We start from the raw sequence: 17,919 nt of genomic DNA, 5'->3' as shown, positions 1-17,919 counted from the left end.
GCTGCGCAAACGCATACATTAGCCAGCAGGGGGCGCGATGGATATAACAGTACTTTTAGATATTTCTTAAAATCATCGCTTGCCTAATGTACATGAGTCTATTAATACGCATTAATAGTAGTGTGCTTTAGTTTTCATATTGTGTAACAACGCTTGGTGGTAAATTAAAGGTATGGTCACAATAAATGTAAGAAGCGCAGTGACGTTTTATGAACCCGGAAATAACAGTCAGTAAGACAGCTGAGAGAGAGCGAGCGACAGAGGCTCAGATAGATAGAGAGAGAGAGAGAGAGAGAGGTCTAAAGCCTTCTCCTTGGAGCTTATACCGTGCTACCTGGACTCCATACGTGTTTTCATCTCTTCACAATCAAAGGTGCGTCTTCATTCCACGCTTATGTCTTTTGCATGTGCGGCGCTTATTGTATATATTCGTAACTCTGAATGCATTAACACAACAGCATGTGACTGAGCGGTATGCTTTCAGCACGATGGCACCCCTGGCCATCCGTTGTCTGAAAGGGTAAGAGAGAAGGGAATGAAATATGAGTGTTTGACAGTGTTTAATTGCATGTATGAGTAAAAAGAAGTAGAGCCGAGACAGGATGCGTGATACAGTGTAATACAGTGTAACTTCTGCCATGCATTGTGCAACATTGGCAAGACCTGCTTTGATCTTATACTTTTCATATGGGGGAGTGGATATTGCTATTTCTGTTGCTACAGTTTCCATGGTCATCGAAATATGAGGTTATGTTTTAAATATGATTTACAAGTCAGAAAAAGTAATACAGTAGTATTACTTAGATAAATAAACACTGTTTATTATTATTAAGTGCTTAACACTTGCTCATTTTGAGCTCAATGATAAATAAATAGCTAAATAAGACAGTTCCTTAACCAAACTTGTAAATTCATTGGTCAGTGGAATAGTTATGGAATAAAGTCCAATTGAAGCATTTGCATAAATTCCAGCTGGCCACTGTTTATTGAAATCTAGTGTTCAGGATGTCATGTATAAAGTAATACAACTGCATGTGAAACATGTTATAGCTCTGAATTGCTTTAAATGTGGCTGCATAATCCCATATCTGGCTGTGTGATGTCAGTCACCAACCCTGATGAACACAATCTGATCACTTAACATAAACCTTCTCGGATATTGTGTTGTCATTTTTGTGATCACACAACTTTGATCGTTTTCATTCTTCGTGCACGGCTACTGATTTTACACCATTTGATTAACATCTTATCGACTCTCCTTCCATTTCCTTTTGTAGTCTGTAGGTGAGGCCTGAAGTCAAGCATACAGGAAGACTTTTGCGTGGTGGTTTCATTCTGACACTTTGTTGCATGCTGATGAAATATCCTTGTTTTAAGTCATGGCCAGTTTGAGGGTTGCAAGTGTGGAAACCTGTTTATTTGTGTAGGAGGAGTTTGCCCGCTGGGATTGCATTTAGTTCACCGTTGTGCATCGCAGAGTTAATTGAATGGATCTTTGTTTATGTAAGTTGGGTGGAAATATAACAGGCTTGCTGATCGCTCATACAACCTACTAATACACTACACATAACAACAATGTACAAGTACTAATGGGGCTGGGCAATTATTTAATGAATAATCGAATTCGACATTAAGAACTTATAATCGATCTAATTTTCTTAGGTTGTTTTTTTCGACTATTTTTACAGCTTGTGGAGTCACTTAACCTGGCTCTGTTAAAGTATGAGGCTAATTTATACATCTGATCTCTGGTCAGGTTAGATCAGGGGTCACCAATCTCTGTCCCGGAGAGCCGGTGTCCCTGCAGGGTTTAGCTCCAACTTGCCTCAACACACCTGTCTGGATGTTTCAAGTACCTAGTAAGACCTTGATTAGCTTGCTCAGGTGTGTTTGATTAGGGTTGGAGCTAAAATCTGCAGGAAACCGGCCCTCCAGGAACAAGTTTGGTGACCACTGGGTTAGATGATGGACCCATTCTTATGCCTTATTTTGCACTACATTGACGATGATTGGAAGCTGCGCGTGAGATGCCTTGAGATAGCAATTTTTCCTTTACAATAAAATTATTATTAAAATATTGGTTTACAGAAGATGCGAGAAATGCACTGTTTAATTATTTACAGTATATACAAGTTATTTTATTTAGAAAAGATACTGCTTATTTATACTTTTAATATGTAAAGCACAAAAAAATTATTAATTTTGTTTGCAAAAGTGCAAGTCATTTTCACTTTTTTATAAGAAAAAAGGGGGCTTTTCCTTTTTTGGCAATGTCTGTTTTAATTTCAGTTGTTCAGCGTAGGGATGGGCAATTAATTGAAAAGTAATCGAGATAGAGAGCCTATAATCGATCTAATTTGTACAGGTAATTTATTTCAGTTACTTTCCATACTGCTTGTGGAGTCACATGACCCCGCTCTGCTTATACTTTTGCATCAAGCGCACATGTATGGTGCAGCACAGCCTTCATGCGGTCTACTGCATACTCCTTGCCGTGGCTGACGCCGACACTGATGCGCACCTCTCAAAAAATGTAACTTTACATTTTAACGACGCACGATTTTTTATTTTTTTAGATTTTCATCTTGTTTCTAGTCCAAATATCAACATTTTAAATTAAAAAACAAGATTATTTCACTTACTTCACTAGCATATAACTTTGCTCGTTTTAAGGAAAAAACTATTTGGACTTATTTTCTCTGAAGTTGAAAACGAAACAATATTTTTACTTTATCTAATACATTTTTTTGTATTTGCACTTGAAACAAGACAAAGCAAAGTAAGAGAAGCCTTTTTTGCATTGTGACTTTTTATTTTCTGTACCTGAATATTGTTAGACTCTCCAGAAAAACATCAAATATTATTATTCAAAACATCTTGTAAAATGGCAAGTGTATTGCAATACTTATCGCAGAAAAATTAAGTCTTGTAATATCAGATTTTTCCAGCATTTATTCAGCCCTACTTGATATTCTCATTTTGGAGTAATAATCAAAGAAATTAGCTGCCGTACTATGTCTCCAGCAGGTGCAATGATATTATGCAGCATTGTTTCCTAGTTAGTAGATGCTGATTATTATTTTTTCATCTGTTATAAAACTACACAATATTTAATCTTTAAAAAGGAAAATTATCTTTTTTTTTAATATCTTTTTGAGTGAGATGCTAATGGTCTAATCTAAAGCTGCATGATACTGGAAAAATCTGACATTGCGTTATTTCATTTTTTTGCAGTACATATTGCAATATGAATATAATTTCGCTAGATTAACTGATTCTCTGAGATCAGTCAAATCTCTGAATGTAATATAGACATTGGCTTTTACAGAGTTAGCTTAGCAAAGGCTATAGCGAACGAATTTGGGGACTACAAAAAATACCTCTGGGCTATTGAGATCACAAGGGCTTCTGGTTACATACATACACCTCGCGCACACCCCGTGGGCAGCGAAGGGGCGTGGCCAGAGGCCCTTAAATGTTAAAGCAATGAAAGCTAAAATGCCTTTCAATCACTGCTATTTCCACAGAGCTTCTTCTGTTTCTGTATTTGAGGTTGCAAGCACTGAACACGACACAGAGAAAAGTGCTAACAATTAAATTTTAATTATGTTCCTGAGAATTATATAAAAAAGATGTAGCGCTAACATTTGACAAAGGACAACTTCCAGAATCTCTACCATATTAGTTCTGGATTCGGCTAAAACCTATTAAACAAGGATGTAAACAACAGGAAATGCTCTTTGGCACTGCTAACAATTTAGCTACAAATTTATATTTATCGGTCAAACCCCTGTAAACAGCCACAATCTTCAGCAGCACGTACAGTGCGTGTGTCTCTATGCAGCTGCTTTCCGTGTGTTCTCAAATAACAAATTCGCAAAAGATATGAGAACATTTCATATTACACATGCTTATTCTGAATATATGTGAATGACACTTGTCAGATTTTATTTTAGAGAGCAGGTGTGAGCTGTATGCTCTTAATTTCTGTCTGATTCAGGAGCTAACTCTGCTAACAGCTGTTCTGACTGGACTGTTTTCACAGCGCAAAAGTGTTCACTTGTAGGGGCTTGAAGTGGAGCCAATCCGTGAATCACAGCACATCATGATAGCGGAGCAATCAGAGCCCCGTGAGGGAGGGCATTTCAGAAAAACTAGGAAATATGATAGTCATTTTCATGTTAGCTGAGTAGCTGTATATAATCAAAGTAAGATCTATAAATTAACATGTTTTTTTTTTTTTAGAAATAAAGCATAAGCACACATTACTCTGCATCTTAAAAACACACTGTGAACCGCCCCTTTAAAAAATAAAATATATTACATATTTTTATGCTTTAGAAGAATCAACTTGCATACAGCACCTTAAGCAGGTGTGAGTTGGAGGTGGTTGGAGCTAAACTATGCAGAGCTGCGACCCTCCAGGAATTGAGTTTGACACCATTGACTTAGTTCAATCACTCATAAATATAATTGGTAACTTGATGCACATAGAGTTATGCTACAATGTGGCGAGAAAAAAAAATACTGTAACTTGTTAAACAACTTTGCATGCATTGCTTTGCCTGCATGTCAGACCATGAGGTGTAAAAGGCACTCAGGCAATCTGCTTGTTTAGCCAACAGATGTTGTTGTAAATAAAGGTACTCTTAGTCCACTTATGCGAGGTATCTGGCTTGGAACTGTTAGGTGTGTGCATTAATGCTTGTTTATTTCAGAGCAGACTGGCTTAGTAAGCATTTAGAATATGGGTATACAACTGAACACTCCACAATTGTATTTAAAGGAGCTTTAGATGCTAGTCATGCGATCTTAAGTATTTGTTTGCACTTGATTCCCGGTTAAAATATCTGCTGTAATATTTGCATTGTGCATATTTTATTGTGTTATCTGCAGGTTAGCTGATATGAAACAAACTTTGTTAAAAAAAAGAAAAGAAGGCTTTGTATCTCTAGCAAAACTGGAATAATTACAGAATTTTTTTTATAATTCAGAAAACTAAGGCAAGGCAAGTTTATATATATATATATATAGGACATTTCATGCACAATTGTCATTTGTCATTCAAAGTGTTTTACATAAACAGTAATAAAAGAGACAAGTATAAGCAAATAAAACCAAAGAATAAAAAAGTATTAAAAACCGAAAACAGGTTTTAAAGTAATGAAAACGAAAGGAAAGACATAATAGTGTGATCTGTTTTTTAAATTTGTTTTCAGCGTTGATTTGAATGTACCTAATGTTAAACATCTGATCATTTCTGAAAGCTGCTTCCAGCAGCGGGGGGTGTAGTAGCTGAAGGTGGATTCACCCTGCTTTGACTGAACTCTTGGAATTTATAATTTACTTGATCTTAATGATCTGAGGTGAATTTCCTAAACAACGACTTAACTCACGGCTGAACTATCATAGTATGATGCATCGTTTGGGAAAAAAGCGATGTAGTGACAAGTGTTTCCCAAAACCCAGTTTCTCAGTCGCAGATCTGTGTTTCCTCTAGGATTTTTTCCAGCTGTGGCAGCAGGCCATTTTACACAGATCTACCAACTACCTATGCTGTTATATTAATGATAAATGTCATTAGCGCAGTATTACAAGTATTTATAAGCATGCAAATCTCTTTGCTTGTGCGCCGATTTGATCTGTTCGTGCACAAAACTTCTTGCACGTCCATAAATATACGTTGCTCAAGTGCAGATCTTCTTGTGCTCTCTCAAATAAATGCTGCTGAAGTGCGATTTAGTGCGTTTTTGTAACGAGTATGTCTCATAAATTAATGATAAAGCGGCTATCATAATTTTATTTATAAATTTGTCTCTTTTTGGATTATTGGATACTACAGAAATAAAAAATGTAAAACAGGAAAGACGTTGGGACAATTTGTTTTGTTTACAACCCCTTAAAATGGTCTATAGGCTGCAAAAATCCTGATCGGAGCATCCCTACTTACAATAATGTTATGTTTTTCTTCAGAAACAAATCTGCATTTTAGAATAATTTCTAATTATAGAAGTCACATGTTATGAAAGGCTGCAGTAAAGTTCTCCAAAAATACAGCTATGAAAACACAAGAGTAAATTACATTCTGTATATTCAATTACTCCTATACTTTATTTTCATTAATAATTTGTTTACATTGTGTTTATTATATTTTTTGAGCAAATATCTGCAAACTTGGTGAGCAAAAAAAAAAAACATTTTAAAAATAATTCATGCATCACATATTTAAACATAGAAATCTCTTTTCAGGTGTGGAGTAGCTCTAGGTGTCACGTGACTCGATGTGCATGTACTGTAGAACCACATTACTGCAGTTTAGATTTTACGATTCAGAGGCCTCAATGTGCATCCATTATTGTAATTGGCAACTATTGCTAATCTCTTTATCCCAGTAAGAATGTTAGTGCTGGAGAAGTGTTTTGTGTATTTGGTGGTTAGTAAGAGATTGGTGCTATGAAGCTTTCACAAGAAAGAAGCATACTAATTAATAATGGTTGACATGTATTCTTTTTAAATAAAGCAGTGCTTTTCCAAGATTTCAAAGATTTAGACTGGGACATTTATTTATTTTTTTAACCTAATTTAAGCAGTTTTATAAGATTGCAGAATCAGGGGTTTTAATTGGTATTCAAACCCTAGCTAGAAATAGGGATGCAACGATTATAGATTTAGGTTGTACGATTATAGTCTGAGAAATAATCACGGTTTCACGGTTATCACGATTATTATGCATTCATAAATTTCAAACCCCACTAGTTTAGAAAATAAGATGAAGACTCCTTTTATTTTACAGTGTTCTTTATTGCTGCTCAGTAACTAATTAATGCAGCACATTCATTCATTCATTCATTTTCTTGTCGGCTTAGTCCCTTTATTAATCCTGGGTCGCCACAGCGGAATGAACCGCCAACTTATCCAGCAAGTTTTTACGCAGCGGATGCCCTTCCAGCCGCAACCAATCTCTGGGAAACATCCACACACTCATTCACACACTCATACACTATGGACAATTTAGCCTACCCAGTTCACCTGTACCACATGTCTTTGGACTGTGGGGGAAACCGGAGCACCCAGAGGAAACCCACGCGAAGGCAGGGAGAACATGCAAACTCCACACAGAAATGGCAACTGAACCGAGGTTCGAACCAGCAACCCAGGACCTTCTTGCTGTGAGGCGACAGCACTACCTACTGCGCCACTGCCTCGCCTAATACAGCACAAAATAATATAAAAAACAAACAACAGTAAGATTCTCTCTTTGTGCTTAACAATAAGGGAATGTTTTTGATATTTAAACAGAAATAATTTTACACTGTAAATAAATGACAGAACAATACAAAAATAAACATAAGAATAATAATAATAAAAAAAAAAACAGTATTTGTCTGATGCAGGGCTTGAAATTGCCGGTGCTTCCAACTTCAAAAATTTAGATGCACCAGGAAAATTTAGGAGCACCCACCAAAAATGAATAAGCACCACTGCAACTTGTATATTAAGGGATTTATTGTATTTGAAAACAACATCAATTAGGACTAACAAAAACCAGAAACAACTATCTAACTAATGCTGTGTTGACTTATTGACATGTGCGCAATAATTTCTAAATAAATGTCTAATAATTATAAAATATTAATGATGACGAATATGACAATAATACTAACAATGAAAAACATTTTTAATTATAATTCTGCCTTGAATGTGTAAGTCATCTGCTATGAAAAGTCCAACTGTTACTTTATGAAAAATAAATCTATGGTTTGCATTAAAAAAATGAAGCATTGCAGTAAAAAATGTTTATTTTGCTTTCAGTTTGGTCATTGTAAATGCTCAGTCTTGTTATGCACTGATTTCCAACTCTCTGTTTGTGAAAAAAAGCCACTGAGTCAGCCAGCCTATAAAGCCTAAGCGGGGCAGAGCAGGATTCTTGTGATGACCACCAGCACAGTACTGTTGGCATGAGCCACAGTTTCAGTTTAAACTTAGTAAAGGAGAGCCTCTTTGGCGATGATGTGTACAGTATTAGGTTTTACATTTTAGCGGACATTTGCGCTGAATGCACGTTGAATGCAACACATTGAGATTAAGAAAGTCTTTCAGCGCTCTCTCCAAAATCACTCGTTTGATCTCGTCTGGTGGATTAACATTCACTACATGATCGCTCTTATCGACGGATTCGGCGCCATTAATAAAAACTCCAAGTAAGTTTGCAAACCTGTGTACTTTTCATGTACTGCTTTTTCCTTAGGCTTCAGCCACAAAAACCCCTGTCATCCCTATAAAGGTGCACCTGAAACCGTGAGCGTGCTCCATTGTGTGCGCGTCTTTCCCTATATTTTACAGTCTATAGTCCCTCCAGTGGAAATAATGAACTTGCACGAGCTTGCCTTAGTTAATAGCCTCAGCCATAGTTAATCTAGTGTGCGTGGTTATTAGTCTCAGCGACAAACTAGCGCTCAGTTTAGTTGGAGCAATTTTGTTCCGTGCAGAAACACGGTGTTGACAAGCCTTTACGATTAATTAATCATGACAAATTAAAGCGCGGTTAATAGTAAAACCGGTTAATCAATGCGTCCCTAGGTAGAAATATAATGTAGCAGAAGAAAAAGGATTTGACAGTATATCTGTAAAGTTTATCTATGAAAAAAAACATAGAAAGCTTATTGTACGCTAAGACATCCCTGAATTTTTCCCCTGAAATTGCAGTTAATTTTGTTTATTGTATTTATATTTTCTTACAGAATTTTGAAAGTGAAATATGTTTTCTGTTTTCTTTTTTCTTTCTTTTTTGTTTTACTTTTTATTACTATTAAGCCAAATTCAAATAAAATGCTGTTCTTCAAAAAAAAAACAAATATGACCTCTATGCTCTGTCATGCTGCAGCATGTAATGCTGTACTTTCTTAACATCATGTCTTCACATGTCAACTAGTAACATTTGAGCTGAGCTGTGTGTTTTTCCTTGATTGGCACATTGTGTTTCTAACAATTTGATTGTTAAATAGATTTGAAAACATACCACTGTGACACATCTAGTGGTATGTGAATTCATTTGCTTAGCCTTCGTGTTGTGGCAGGGTCTTTTTTTTGTACTGACTTCTAGGTTCCACAGGGTATAACAACTTCCTTTTATTTTGCAAAGAGTGACTGGCCTACAAATAGAACTCATGTAATGTCATATCAAATAGTGGATTGATTCAAGCGTTTTTACTTTCAATTAGGGATAGTTTATGTTGTTAGAACTAATTACTTGTGGGCCTAAATAACTCATATTGTTAGAATGAACCTTTAATATCATAGTTGCAAATGTTATTTAAGTCAAGATCATTTTAAAGTGATCAGGTTTAGGGCTGCAACTAACAATTATTTTATTAATCGATTAATCTGTCGATTTTTTTTTTTTTGATTAATCGATTAATTATGATTAAAAAAAACAAGAAAAGCATTAATTTCCAACCCTTAATTCAAAAAGCTCATCCCTGAGCTGTTCTAATAATAATAATAATAATAATAATAATAATAATAATAATAATAAACTAGTTTTCTCCTGTTTTCAATTTAAATACTTAAATGTTTTTAAATGAAGATACATACTAGACACATAAAATAGCAAGAAGTCACCTAACTTCAAAATGAAGTGATTGTTTGCTTAAAAAAAGCTAAATTATTTGCCAATGGGGTAAGAAAAATGATCTTAATAAGATATAATCTCAAACAGAAGTTTTCAGCATCACTTCATTTTCTCATGCCATTTTTCTTGTCTGGTGTTGATGTAAGATTTTTAGATATTTGAACTCAAAACGAGACAAAATGACTAAGAAAGAAAAGTTTTCTGCAGTGCAGCTATACATTACTACAGATGAAAAATGAAGGATCCAAAAAAGGCGAGTGAATAAAAACGTGTCTTTAGTCTTGCAATGCAAAGTAACTCTACTACTGCTGCTTTACTACTGTTATTAATTCTTTTACTGCTGAGTCTAAAAGATTCTATCTGGCCCGGGAGTCCGTTTTTTTAGAACATTCACTCTTAATGTTTTCGTGGCGATGCATCACGTTTGTCCCGTGACACCGCAGCCACAACAGTGATGTATAACAGATGGATCCCTTTTATTTAGTTTTTTTTTTTCTGTGTTAATTCTACATATTCACATACTTGCTCATCATGTCATCAACTACCTGATATTCCAATTCACATAAACGTGTAAGTCTTCATGTTTACTTGCGGCCGCTGGCTCATTCATAAAAAGCAGAACATGCAGGATTCAGCAGGTACATTCATAAGTTACTCCCAAAATACATGCAAGTAAGTGGCTGGTGAACATAGAGACGAGTAGATTCAACCTTATAGTTACTTTCACTACGTGTAATGTGTATCTGATATGAATAAAACTCATCGTCAAATTATATTTGAATGGATTGTTAGACTTCCTTGTGTGTTTTACAAACTCAATGTATTGTTTTACTACTACTTGTGTGTATTTACATGTGTAAAACATAAATGAAGTATTAGGCGGTTAAAACGCTGCATAATTGTGATAAAATGACACATCTTTCAGCGGACTTAAGTTGGTTTTGTTTTCGAAAAGAAAAAAAAAATGAAGCACTTTTCCGACAGTCCCTTACTGAGTGCTCTGCTCAAGCTCTCCCGGCTAAACGCATATTGCGACTGCTTAAACAGAGCAGTGTTCGTAATATCGAGTGAAAAAAAAAATGAAAAAGACAGCTGTGGAACATAATCTACTTTGTCTTTTTGTAGGAAACAGTTTAGATCTTTTTAGGATGAGAGTTCTTTAAGTTAAAGCCGTCCATCACTGAATGTGTCAGGATCCCGAAAACAAAACCAACCTAACCCTGCTGTCTTTCTCTCTCTCAGTGCCAGACACAAACACCAGCACTTGTGACTTTACGGTTCTCACTTCAAAACGGAACACGAGAGAGTGCACGAGAGACGGAGAGCTGTGTTTACTCCGCTCTGTACTGAGCTAAAGTGTACTTTTTTTTTTTTTTTTTTTAAATCAAATGTCTCCGTGTCGCGCGACACAACGAATCGGTAATGAAATTCGTTGCCAACACTTTTAGTAACCGATTTTTATCGATTTAATCGATTCGTTGTTGCAGCCCTAATCAGGTTAAACACTGATGGTTGCATTTAGGGTTGGCGAAGATGTAGATGTTAAACACTGAAGGTTGGGTTTAGGGTTGAGGAAGATGTAAACGTTAATAACTATAATGGTTGCGTTTAGGGTTGGGGAAGGTGTAGACGTTAATAACTATGATGGTTGCGTTTAGGGTTGAGGAAGATGTAGACTTTAACAATTATGGTTGGGTTTAGAGTTGGGGAAGGTGTAGACGTTAATAACTATGATGGTTGTGTTATGGGTTGGGGAAAGTGTAGATGTTAAAGACTGATGGTTGGGGTAGGTGTAGACGTTAATAACTATGATGGTTGGGTTTAGGGTTAGGGAAGGTGTAGACGTTAATAACTATGATGGTTGGGTTATGGGTTGGGGAAAGTGTGGATGTTAAAGACTGATGGTTGGATTTAGGGTTGGGGAAGGTGTAGACGTTAATAACTATGATGGTAGAGTTAAGGGTTGGGGAAAGTGTAGATGTTAAACACTGATGGTTGGGGTAGGTGTAGACGTTAATAACTGTGATGGTTGGGTTTAGGGTTAGGGAAGGTGTAGACGTTAATAACTATGCTTGGGTTTAGAGTTGGGGAAGGTGTAGATGTTAACGATGATGGTTTGGTTTAGGGTTGGGGAAGGTGTAGACGTTAATAACTATGATAAATGGGTTATGGGTTGGTAAAAGTGTAGATGTTAAACACTGATGGTTGGGTTTAGGGTTGGGGAAGGTGTAAACGTTAATAACTATGATTGTAGAGTAAAGGGTTGGGGAAAGTGTAGATGTTAAACACTGATGGTTGGGTTTAGGGTTGGGTAAGGTGTAAACGTTAATAACTATGATTGTAGAGTAAAGGGTTGGGGAAAGTGTAGATGTTAAACACTGATGGTTGGGGAAGGTGTAGACCAGGGGTGTCAAACTCAATTCCTGGAGGGCCGAAGCAGTTTAGTTCCAACCCTGCTCCAACACACTTACCTGTAGGTTTCAAAAAAGCCTGAAGGACTCAATAAGTTTGATCAGGTGTGTTTAATTAGGGTTGGAACTAAACTGTGCAGAGCTGCGGCCCTTTTGGAACTGAGTTTGACACCTGTGGTGTAGACGTTAATAACTGTGAATGTTGGGTTTAGGTGTGGAGTAGGTGTAGACGTTATAACTGATGTACAGTGCTATCTTGCCGAGAACAGTTTTGACACGTGAGTCTCCATAACTTCATGTTATGCCCCTGTCTTGCAGTCTGCAGAAAGACTCTACTCACAAAACTTGTCGCACGAGCTTGCATTTCCGGTCTGTTGCAGTTTGCATAGCAAACACAATTGCTACCATTGAACGCTGAAAGACACGTGATGTTTTGCACAAAACATAGAGCAAGCATTTCCATTGTTACATTTTCTTTGTTATGTCTGACAGTCATAGCCGAAAATGTGTTCTCTCACGTAATTATTTTTATTTTTAGAGGAGTAAAATTTGCATATGTGGTTTCAACAACAAAAGGCATTTGGACTTGTCCATTTTCATCTGGAATGGGGGGTCCCAGAACACCTTCTGAAGTGATTTGTGTGTTCTGTTCATACATTATCCGTCTCAGATTTATTTTGGACTGCATTTACACCAGTCCATTTCACAATTGGAAAGGGTTAAAGACAACTTGAGTCTAAACAAGACTTTTTAAAAACCTATAATGTGTTTATTAAACATATTTAGCGTAAAAAATTTATAATGTTTATGATGTTGATAATGTAGCTTATTCCTCTATCTAAAAACAACTTCTTTAGCTGATCTTTCCAAAGCTGCACTTAGAAATGGTACGTTTTATGTGTTGCAGATCTCATTGTTCTGTTTTTGAAGATCTAAAGACAAAAAAACCCAGACCTGGTAAGCCTGACCTGTAGAAATGTACACAATGGGAAATTAGAATTTAATTTCACAATTAGATTGCATTATATGGTTTTATGTTTCACAATAAAAAGCCCATTTTAAGATTTCACTTCGGCTGTGTCATTTTTACACTCTGCGTATATTGTGTGCCCACTGCATCCCCTCCCACTCGTTTCCATGGTGAGGGTGACTGAACAGGGTAACCAGCACAGATGACTTGGCAACAGTTTGGAAAGAAAACCCAACAATATCCATCTGTTGCCTTTAACATGCCAATCTTCAATGATGCAGAATACTAGACTCTCTGCTCTCAGTCATCAAGCATGAGTGATGTATTTTTATTTGTGTATTTTTTTTTTTTTTTTTAAAGAGCTGACTATAAGCAGTATAGATGGTTTATGGCTGATAATGTTGTCACTGGGTGAGAATTTAGTTGGTCTAGGTGATTTCTGAGGTGTATGTTCACAGTAAAAAAGAGGATATGAGTCAAGCCTGTTTTTGCCTCATTAGTCACTCATGACTCTTAATGCTTGGGTTGATTTTTAGATGGTCCACCCTAGGGCTCCAGATTTCGCTCTTTGCCCATAACAAAAGGTTTGCTAATCTGTTAGTCAGCCAATATGTTTTAGATTTTGACATTTAAGGCCTTTTTTAAAAATTTACTCTGCGATTGTGCTCTTGAATTGAAACAGTAGGTCTCTTTGGAGCTATTCACATTGGTTGTGCTCAATCGTGGCATGACAGGTTTCTTTGTGTGTGTGTGTGTGTGTGTGTGTGTGTGTGTGTGTGTGTGTGTGTGTGTGTGTTTGTGTGTGTGTGTGTGTGTGTGTGTGTGTGTGTGTGTGTGTGTGTGTCAAGTGTGTTGATTTTATTTTTAATTTTTTTTTTGTCGGGAGACCACACGGGAAAGCTAGATTGCTGCCAGAAAAGGTGTTAGTGAGACCATCATCAGGCGCTCAACCTGAAGTCTGTGTGGGTCCTAACGCATCAGTACAGTGAAGGGAACTCGATACTGCTGTGCATCTTTCGGATTAGACGTTAAACCGTGGTCCCGACTCTCTGTGGTCATGAAAAATCCTGACCCTGCCCATATCGTAACTAGCTTCATTACTCTGTCTCTTCTCCACCAATCAGCTGGTGTGTGCTGTGAGGTCTGGAGCAATCTGGCTGCCCTTGCATCATCCAATTGGATGCTACACTGTACACACTGGTGGTGGATGAGAATATTCCCTCCCAATGTGTAAAGCACTTTGAGAGTCTTGAAAAGTACTTTATAAATGTAAGCAATAATTATAACTTGTAACAAATATGGCCATCAAGTTGGATATGAGCCTTAGATCACCTGCCTGAAGCCACAGTTGTTTGACAAAGGCCTAGAATGCAAACCAGTGTAAACTCAAATAAGTTTTTACAAACCTATGCATTTTCTGCCAAAATTTGTAAGTCAAAGACTTTCAATTTATACATGGCTCTGCATGTGCTCATTAAATCTAGGTCTGTCAGTCAAATTATGGAATCATAACTAAACCATTGATGGATATTGGAGATATTATTCTTACAATATACATTCTCTGTGTCTTGTTCATGCAATTTATTTGTAATAAATGATGGTTTTATGAGAAATTATATGCAGATAGTTTGACCTATCATAATTTTTTGTGTGCAGTATATTGTCACAGAAATCATTGTGATAAGTGATGTTATTGTTGTGTTAAAGAGGTTGTCCAGGGTGTATTTTTATGGCTGGGTTGTGTTTATAAGGTGCAAAGCAATGTGTGCTCATGCTTTATTTGTACAAAATCACATAATTCTTTCATATATTTTACTTTATTTTCTGCTACTCAGCTAATATGAAAACCACTGACATATTTTCTAGTTCCTCCAAAGGCCCGCCCTCAAGAAGCTCTGATTGGTCAGCTAACATAACGTGCTGTGATTCATGCCTCTACTAGCACACAGCTGCTTTGTAAGTTCTGTTAGTCAATGTAACTGTTAGCCGCATCAGTTCGAGCCTGAATCGGCTAGAAAATGAAGAGGAAACAGCCTCATAGAAGCAGCCTTAGAAGAAGTGTCTTTTATATATATATTCACATTATAAGCATGTGAAAGTAATATGAAAGGTCATATTTTTTGGCGAGTTTGTTATTTGAGATGTACAATGCAGGTAAAGTAGCGGCACTGAGAGACAAAACAGCTTTGGTGAAGATTATGGGTGTTTACAAGAAGTTTTACAGACTTCTAAACCCAGCACTGAACTGAGAGATTCTGGAAGCTCTCCTTTGTCAAATGCTACCGCTATATCTATATAATATCCTCTGGAACATAATTAAAATTAAATGATAAGCACTTCTCTCTTTTTGTCGTGTCTGTTGAAAGCCCAAATACAGAAACAGAACAAGCTCTGTGGAAATAGCAGCGGTTGTGCAGGGTGTATGAGCGCTTCAAAACAGTTAAGAAAACAGTTAAACAGCATCTGCAGCAAGAGAATAATGAGCCTAATCCATTCGGCCATTACTTTCACTTTCTCTCTTGCGTGGATAAGGAAATGGTGTTTTATGCTGTCCCCTGAAGATTATTAGCCTACATGATTAATTTAGTTTAAGTGCAAAGATTTGTTTCAAAACTATTTCTAAATTCAGTTCTGATTTCCAGCAAACAAATAAATGAATACTAATAACGAAGTGTGGTCAAAAAACCCAAAGGCACATTCTATGCCCCATATGGTCCAAAACGTGACAGGTGGACAAATCAAACCTTGTTTTTAATAAAACAAATAAATATGCATATAATAAATAATGCTAATGATAATAATAACGTTGTACCAAAGCAAGTTATTGTGAATAAACTGAAAAAAGCCCCTGAGGTGAAGAAGGCATGGAGGTATTTTTTTTTAATATATTTATAGAAAATAATAATTTTTAACATTCGTGCTATAACTAGCAAAAACATTTGTGTCATGCCTTGCACCACATTGCGCCCCATTACGCTGAGTGTATGATAGGGCCCAATATATTTTATTTTAAAACATATTTAAAATATTTTGGAACAGTAAATATATGCCAGGGTAAAACATTAGAATAAATCATTGACTTATGCTATTAATTCCAAAAACTAATCATTAGATATCTTTATTTTCTTTGGATATGAAGTAAGCCGCTGTATTGTAGTATGATGGGAAGTTGGTTAGTAAGAGATTAGTTTCTCAAATGATTGATGAATCATGGGCTTTTGATGTGGAGTAGCTTTTTGTTTCTGCTGGAGATATTGTTGCTCTACAACACTAAATAAAATTTAAAAAAAACTTTCATGTAGCGTAGGAAACAGATAATGTTTGCATGTTGCATGTTTTAAAACCTTTATTTGTCCAAATTGTGGTAAACCTTAATATCAGTTATTGTTCCATGGAGTTCATCCATGTTATCCCAACACAAATCGATTAAGTTCAACTTAACGTTTTTACAAATTTTAGTGGATTGAACTTAAAACAGTTAAGTTGAACCAAAAAAAATTAGCATTGTGTTGTTTCAACTCTTTTTAAATGAATAGTTTGAACAAGCAGCTATATATAAACACACACACACACACACACACACACACACACACACACACACACATATATATATATATATATATATATATATATATATATATATATATATATATATATATATATATATATATATATATATATATATATTAATTTTTGAGTGTACTAAGGTCTGTTTACGAATGCTTTGCATTTGAAAGCGTTTCACTCTTGCTTTAGTCAGCTGTTAGTTATGCTTGTGTTTGCTGTGTCAGCTTCTTTGTAACCCGTGCTGCTGTCTCACTGACCTTCTCAATTTCACCTTTATTGACATGAACCATATCCTCGTCACACTGTTTTGGTGTGAGTCAAGACAAATAGACAGCACTAGGGGTGTGGGGGGTAAAGACAGTAATTGAGAGTGCAGTAAGGAATGTTGTTAGATGACTCAACCACCCACTGCACTCCGTTTCAGCTGCATCTGTTGTCTTGTAGACAAGGTCTTTCTTGGCTAAATAAATGCCTAGAGTTAGTGTAGGCTTAGGGCTGTGCAGTTCTAAAGGATAGTTAACCCAAAAAGGGCAATCATTTACTCATTCCCTGTTCTTTAAAATTGACATTTTCATCTGTGGGACACAAAGGAAACCCTTTTGTAATGTACCTGTACTGGTTACTGCAATGAACATCAACTGCTTTCAAGCTTGAAAAAGAAACGAAGCACTGTAAAGGCAGTGATGTCTTGTAAAAAATTGTTAAATGCTTAATTGATTAGGTAATACCTCGTTTGTCATGCTGGGCATGCATGAAATGTTCCTAAATAAAAGTGAATAAAAGTTAACTGCAGCTAAAGTTGATAAATTAAGAATGAATCTCCCAAAATGACATGAGTAAATGTGGATTTTGTGGTGAAGCAATGACGCTAATCGAATGATGTGCTATAACATATAAAATGGGATCATGAAAAGAACATTCAAAAAGCAACTCAAGTAAACGCCTTAATCTTATTATTGTCTTATTCAGATTAAGGCAAATAATTCAATTACTAATGTTCATGTAAACGTAATCACTGTCTACGGGGGTTCATGGCCCTTTAGCAAGTTTATTTGGTTATTTTTATAGGTCTGTCACATTAGACAATATATCGACTTTACATGATAAATGCAATTTATTTTTGTGTGCTAGGATATATTGCAACTAATATTTTATAATTACAAATAATGCTTACAATTCCATGAAAATATCAACATCTTCATGAAAAAAATCTACTTTTTTACCAAAATAACAGAACCAATTTAAATTTGCTCATTAAAGTCTATATTTTATTGTTATGATGGACTCTTGTTGAATGTTATTTATTTATTTTCAGATCATTTAAATAACATTTTGGATAA

General features: G+C 36.0%; 1 protein-coding gene across 1 annotated transcript in view; it reads left to right on the top strand.

Annotated features, from left to right (window-relative positions):
- Positions 1-302: 302 nt before the first annotated feature.
- Positions 303-17,919, top strand: part of fam49bb (family with sequence similarity 49 member Bb) — a 104,338-nt gene continuing 86,721 nt past the window's right edge. Inside the window, 1 exon segment of the mRNA NM_207078.1 lies at positions 303-373. The gene's annotated coding sequence lies outside the window, so the exon portion shown is untranslated.

Source organism: Danio rerio, chromosome 24 (assembly GCF_049306965.1).
Source record: "Danio rerio strain Tuebingen ecotype United States chromosome 24, GRCz12tu, whole genome shotgun sequence".
NCBI lineage: Eukaryota > Metazoa > Chordata > Actinopteri > Cypriniformes > Danionidae > Danio > Danio rerio.
This window is presented reverse-complemented; position numbering and strand designations above follow the sequence as displayed.